The sequence below is a fragment of the Chaetodon trifascialis genome, chromosome 8, assembly GCF_039877785.1.
Source record: "Chaetodon trifascialis isolate fChaTrf1 chromosome 8, fChaTrf1.hap1, whole genome shotgun sequence".
In the NCBI taxonomy this organism is placed as follows: Eukaryota; Metazoa; Chordata; class Actinopteri; order Chaetodontiformes; family Chaetodontidae; genus Chaetodon; species Chaetodon trifascialis.
The window spans coordinates 28,247,244-28,254,143 of record NC_092063.1 but is presented as its reverse complement, the minus strand read 5'-3'; positions in this window follow the sequence as shown (position 1 = coordinate 28,254,143).

Below are 6,900 nucleotides of genomic sequence, written 5' to 3'. Positions count from 1 at the left end.
CATTATTTAAATCACAGTTAAAATGAAAAAGCAATTCTCAAACAATTTGAAACTGAAAATGGAAATGACATTTTTACATTTCATTTTCAAAGACTTAACCTGCTCTACAGTGGATAATATTCAAATGTGAAACAGCACCTCCAGTCTATTGTATTTACATTTGCATGTCCTCATGCTCTGAAGTGGACAAAATGAAAACTAAAGTGCAATCTGTCAGTCCTCTCATCAAGATTATTGACAACTGTTTTGTTGCCTGTGCTATTTACAATGACAATGTCAATAATGCACATTCACATACCCATTAGCACAATAGAAAGGTGTCAAGTTGTATATATCAAATTAGGTCCACAATTAAGAGACTAAGTAATTATGCCTATAACTTATCCTAGCAGACTAGCTTGAGGTCTGTAAACTTTTTCTTCATAGCGTTTGGCTTGATTGAAAGACAGACAGCATGTGCAGTTTTAAATGATTGCATTTTTTCTCAGTATGTAAGAAAGACCAAGATACAGGAGTGTGAGGTCATTGTGTTATAGGGACATGAGGAAGTCATACAAGCCCCATAGTCTTAGAGTAGGATGAAGATAGTAGCTTTATGATTTGTTCCTGTGCTTGTTATCTTTTCATTAACCATGTTCCTGGGGATTTGGTTAATTTCAGACATGTCAGAGCCAATAGTAAAGCCGAATCCTTAATATAACTGAAAGAGCACAAGGTAGCTAGTCCCCAGAAACTGGCTTGTTTTTCCATGCGGAGGTCAGATGCAAATTGGATTGTTAATTTTCAGTTTTACTCAAATAACACATACATAAATGGGAAATTATAATACTGTTGTAAGTTTACATTTCATTTTCAAGTTTACATGATCATTGTATAGTTCCCTATGGGCTTCTATATATTTCAGCCTCATGGCATTGATTGCAAACACCCCTTGAATGTTTCCCTGTGATGAAAAGTGTAGTTAAGATTGCTGTGCCCAATTCTCAGCCTTCTTATTATTACTTATACTTCCCACTAAGCTCCCCCTCTTCCTAACATACCTACTCTGCTATGGATTGAATGTAAATGTCTCCCTTTAATTGTGTTATCCCAATGCTGTTGCCACTGTTTATTAACCTTTGTCCATACTATAGGGTTGGGCGGTAACCTGGTAACAAGGCATCCCACGGTATCTAAAAATTGCAACGGTATAAGTTTCTTTATCATCATTAAAAAAAATGGTGCGCATATACAGTAGATTTATAGGGGTCTAACATAATTGTAGCAACGTCATAACAAAAATGAAGTCCACTCCGTTCAATGTATCTGGTTGAATTTTTACTCGAGACAAAGGTGACTGTGCAAAAGAACATGCTAAAAAAAAAAAAGAACCTGAGCAGTTTTACAGATGTTTTAACACAGATATGTCCACGCGCTCATTTAGGCAGAGTACCGTTATCTCGTCCAAGTGTATGGAGAAACTCCTCTGTTGATAACACTTTTTCAGCCTTTTTTCTGCTTGCTATTTTTCTTAGCTCTCATAAAAGGACGAAATGCAAATAAAACAGTAAAATAACACTCAGCAGAGTCCTCTGTGAGCGCTCTCCTCGATCGTGAGACAGATGGCTCTATTTTCGACTCCGCCGCCGATGGGGCGTGGCAGCGCAGACTTTGGTATTTTCGTGAGCTGCGCCGCCGGCGCATCTCCTCCTCCTTCTCATTTCAGTCCCACCCAGCGGCGCAACTCGGAAAGAGGGAGGGGAGAAGGCGTGGAGTGGGTTTGGCACAGCCGAGTCAAATCTTCACCAATCACAGCAGCTCCTCGCCTCACCTTTAAGAACGCCGCTGGTGAGGCGCATGGCAAGTTTCCAGGAGACTGACGTCACTCATGTCTCCTGACATCCGTTTGTATTACTTTGCACACCCGTTTGTATATACTGTTTATTTTTCCTCAGTATATATATATTGTTTTATATGATGTTCTATATTTTGTGGTATATTTTGTTTATATATATATTTTTTGTTTTTAAATTTGCTTTTTATGTATATAGTTCTCTCTATTTTCTTTCTTTTCTAATTTTTTCTAATTCTATTCTTGTAAGGAGCACTGCAACAAAAACAATTTCCCTTCGGAGATAAAGGATTTCTGATTCTGATTCTGATGTCTAAATATGAGGTCCTTAGATGGTAAATCCTCATCATCATCATCATCATCATCATCCTCAAAGCAATGATGTACTCCACCTTTGTAGATAACGTTAAGCATTACAATGATAACATTTGTATTTGGAATGAAATGACGTGGGTAATAGCGGACAACAATCATCACTTACGTTTTTCCATGTCTCTGTCTCTCTCTGTCTCTCGAGTGCTCTGAGATAGATGCAGTATATATGCTCTGTAGGATGTCACGGCTGTTTCTGGTTAGCACAGCGACGTTAACCGATTAGTTCTCATTCCTGTTTTACCTGTGTACACTGGTCAGGGTAAGTGACCATTATGCGTGCCAAACGCGCTTGCGATGTCGTCAGATGAGATACTGATCAAAATATATAAATATAGGTCTGACTGTATGTGCTGACTCAGACAGTTGCATTGAATCGTCGCTGTTGCTAATTATTGATCGCAGTGTGCGTTCGATGACTGACCGAGCACTGCTGAAAACACCGTTAAAACCACGCTGCCGTCTTGTTGACGGTTTGATATATGGCGTCATCACGTTTTCAGTGGATAGCCGTTATCACCTAGCAGCCACACATCCAGAGGGGTGTCCCCCTGAAAGACTGTAGGGATGCTAGAATTCGCCGGATGAACGAGTCATGTGCCGACCCGGGAAAGTGGCATATACGTTTGTCACCAGGCAATTTGAGTCACAGATCACCAGACATCCCTGTTTCACCTGTGTACATTCAGTCAGGTTGAGTGACCATTACGCGTGCCGAACGCGCTTTCGATGTGGTCAGATGAGATACGGATCAAAATATATAAATTTGGGTCTGACTGTATGTGCTGACTCAGATAGAGCATTGAATCGCGGCTGTTGCTAATAATTGATCGCAGTGAAATACCAGACACTGTGGAAACCTGACTGTGAGGTATTGGTGACGTGAGCGCACGACTCCGCCGGTTTACAAAAATCCACTTGCGCCGCTGGCGCACAGAGTTGACCAGGTCTGAGGTGGCGAGCTTTCAGCGCACTTTTACGCCGCCGGCGCAGACCGAAATGGTCGAAAATTCCAATGCGCCGGCTCATTATGCCGACACCTCCCCCCTACTGCGCCACAACGCCCATCCTGGCGCACCTCTGTACGCCTCGGTCTACCAAAATACCAAATGCGCCGTGCGCCTGCCTGCGCCGCTCGAAAATACCACTGTGCCAGCGGCGCAACCTGCGCCGCGCTGGCGGCGGAGTCGAAAATAGAGCCCAGAGAGGTGAAACTAACTGCGTGGTTACGCCGGTCAATAGCTCAGCGACCCGCCCACATTCACCATAGAAACACCAATGACGATCCAGAGGGAAGTAACCCCAGAGATTAGTTATTGTGTGAAGAGCGCTCCCTCCACTCTAGATACCACCTCCTCTTTATGTAAACAACCAGGACCGTCGTGATTGGTCTCAAACTAACACAGGGTCATAGGAGGAGACATTAGAAGCATTTTTTCGAGCTGGAATATAACTTTTGACCACAGCAAAGGTAAGACCAGGGCCGGGGTGGGTCTCATTTTCAGCCCTGGAGTTTCATGCCTCAGACCGGCCCACTTTAGATCACGACCTATTATTATTAAAATCACGTAATCATAACCTTACATTTTAAGTCTACAATAGCGCATTGTTATATAAATCCTTGTAATTCAGTGTATTTTTCTAAAATATTTCCAATTCAGTGCAAGTAAGGTTTGCTTAACAATGTAGATTCATACCAACATGAGTGCACAACCTCAACGTTATTCTTTACAACACATCCTTTTCAACAATATCTGAATCTATATTCTGTTCAAACGAGTGTTCGTTTGGGCATAGAAAGTGGTTATATTGGAACTAATGCTTGCTTGTTCACACACTGTGTTACAACAGCTCACCTGTTCCTTCCATACTGACAGGAGCAATCCCCTCATCACTACTGGCTCCTGGCTCTGCTTCCGACACTAAATCACATATTAAAAATGGTCATAATTCTCAGCACAAATCTCCCCTTTTTACAAAGCCTTCTGATCAATTCAGGTCAGTTTCATTAATGTTGTGCTGAATCATCTAGCATCTCAGGGCACTTTTCATATAGAGCAGGTCTACACTATACTCTTCATTCTATTAATTGTAATAATATTCACTCAGTGAGCAATCCTACCTGCCCACTCTGGACTTGTGGGCTCATGGCTGGTGCTTGGTGCTGGATCTTGCTTCTGACTCTGAGTGGCTACAAGACAAAGTTTCCCAGTTATGTGGCGTTGCGTCATACTATAATTTAAATAACGTTATGTTATATGCCACAACGCTACACAATTCATTGACATGATAATTAATTAACTTGAACGGCAAAGTTCAACATCTTGCCATGTCCGTTTCATCGTCCTCATTTGTCATTTCCAACCGCGAGCTTGTTTTACTGAAAAACTTTCCAATTTTAGCACATTTGGCCACGTCTTTTTCCAGAGCTTTCCTCTTTTTAAGTCTTGCCTTCTCTGCGCCACCCTTGGTCTTCCTATTTTCCATCTTTCAAACACCACTGACCGAGTGCATGGATGTGTTACGTCAGGGTTGTCTGCAAAAAAAAAAGGAAAAAAGCGCTGCAAATGGAGGCAGAGGTGGCCCAGGGACAGCGGTAGCAGAATACATGATCAACCCAGTGCCATGACTGAACACCAGCCAAAGAAAAAAAGAACAAAAAAAAAAGTGAAGACCGGCCGTCATGGCCTGAACATCAGACCGGCCCACCTGGAATTGTCCTGGTCCTCCCGATTAGCCACTCCGGGCCTGGGTAAGACATACTGTATGATTTAGCAAAGTTTCTTTCTGCTACTCTTTGGCTGCTAGCTCGCCGAGTTTTCTTTACACAGTGAGGAGGAAGACATCTTTTTGAGTCTCTTGAGAACTGCAGTAAAACAGAGCTTCTTTTAATAGGCACAAAATCTAGATTAAACAAACTCCATAATTTCTCCATTCCCATCGATAATTCCTCCATCTTTCCCTCCCCTCAGGTCAAGAGTCTGGGCGTCATCCTCGACAGCACCCTCTCCTTCGCCTCCCATGTCAATAACATTACTCGGTCTGCCTACTTCCATCTTTGCAACATCAACCGGCTCCGTCCTTCTCTCACTCGTCACTCCACTGCTGTTCTTGTTGACAGTCTGGTCACCTCCCGTTTAGATTATTGTAATTCTCTTCTCTTTGGCCTTCCACATAAAACCCTCCATAAATTACAACTGGTCCAAAACTCAGCCGTATCATCACACGCACCCCTTCAATCCATCACATCACACTTATTTTACAACAGCTCCATTGGCTCCCCATCACATATCGCATGAACTACAAAATACTGCTTCTTACCTTCAAAGCTGTCCACAGTCTCGCCCCTCCATATCTGTCTGACCTCCTCCACACTGCTACACCTGCCCGCACTCTCAGATCCTCTTCCTCCATCCATCTCACTGTCCCCCCTGCCCGTCTTGTTACCATGGGAAGCAGAGCATTCAGCCGCTCTGCTCCCCAGCACTGGAACTCACTCCCACCTGACCTCCGTAACACAGACTCACTACCACATTTCAAATCCAAACTCAAAACTCATCTGTTTTAACTAGCTTACTCCCTCTGATCACAGCTGCATTGCCTAATTTAAATTGTATTTTGCATTTTATCTTTATTGTTTCTTTTAATATTGTGTCTGTTTTTATGATTGATGGTTTAAGGTGACCTTGAGTGTCAAGAAAGACGCCTATAAATAAAATGTATTATTATTATTATTATTGATCATCAGACTCTCTGCTTTCATATGATACCAGGCTTTGGTGGTTTGCATGAAGTGGCAAAATCAGCAAATGCAGTACCTTTGATGTGCGCTATTTTCATGTTTTTGTTACATGCGCATATAATTTCTTAGGGTATGAATCATGTTTTGTCTGGGTGGCAATGCTTGGTAGAGGCTTTTAGCTGAGTTTCTCCCCGTCATTCTGGTATGCTACAAGTTAGGACTGGTGCTTCTTTGCGTGAGCATTGACCGTCTGAACTGTGCACATGTCACGCTGCCCTGCAAAGTGATTTTTGATTAGTCACGGTAATACCGTATACCCTGGGAAAACGTGGGGAAGGTTGTCGCCTAAACCAACAATCAATTGGCGAGTAAACGTGCGATGGCAAAATAGACCAGAAGTACTTACAGTTACACAAAATCACTACATACGGGCTAGCCATGAGTTAATGTCGTGCGCTCTGCCCTCTCACTTCTCTCTCTCTCTCTCTCTCTCTCTCCCCCCCACCTTCCAATCACCCCCGACAGGATGATATGACCATCTATGCTAACCAATCACATAAGCACAGGAATTGACAGCAAGCTGTGTCCTGGCCCTTTCACACCTGCGCATTTTTTTTATTTCTGGTTTTCAACAAAATTCACAGTCCTGTCCTGTCATGTGCAGAAATTCTCTCATGATGCAGTTGTGGGGTGTGTCAGTAATGAGAGGAGAAAAAGTACAGGGAACTAGTGGACTGCTTTGTCCCATGGTGGGGGAATAACCACCTCCTCCAAATGTGACAAAGACAGAGGAGATGTTTGTAGATTTAAGGAGGACTAGGGGTAATTTCAACACTATTTCTGTTCTGGTAGAAGTTGTAGAGGGAGTAGAGAGCTATAAATATCTGGGAGTTCACTTTGACAACAGATTGGACTGTAACTGTAACACTGAGGCTGTCGACAGGAAGGGACAGAG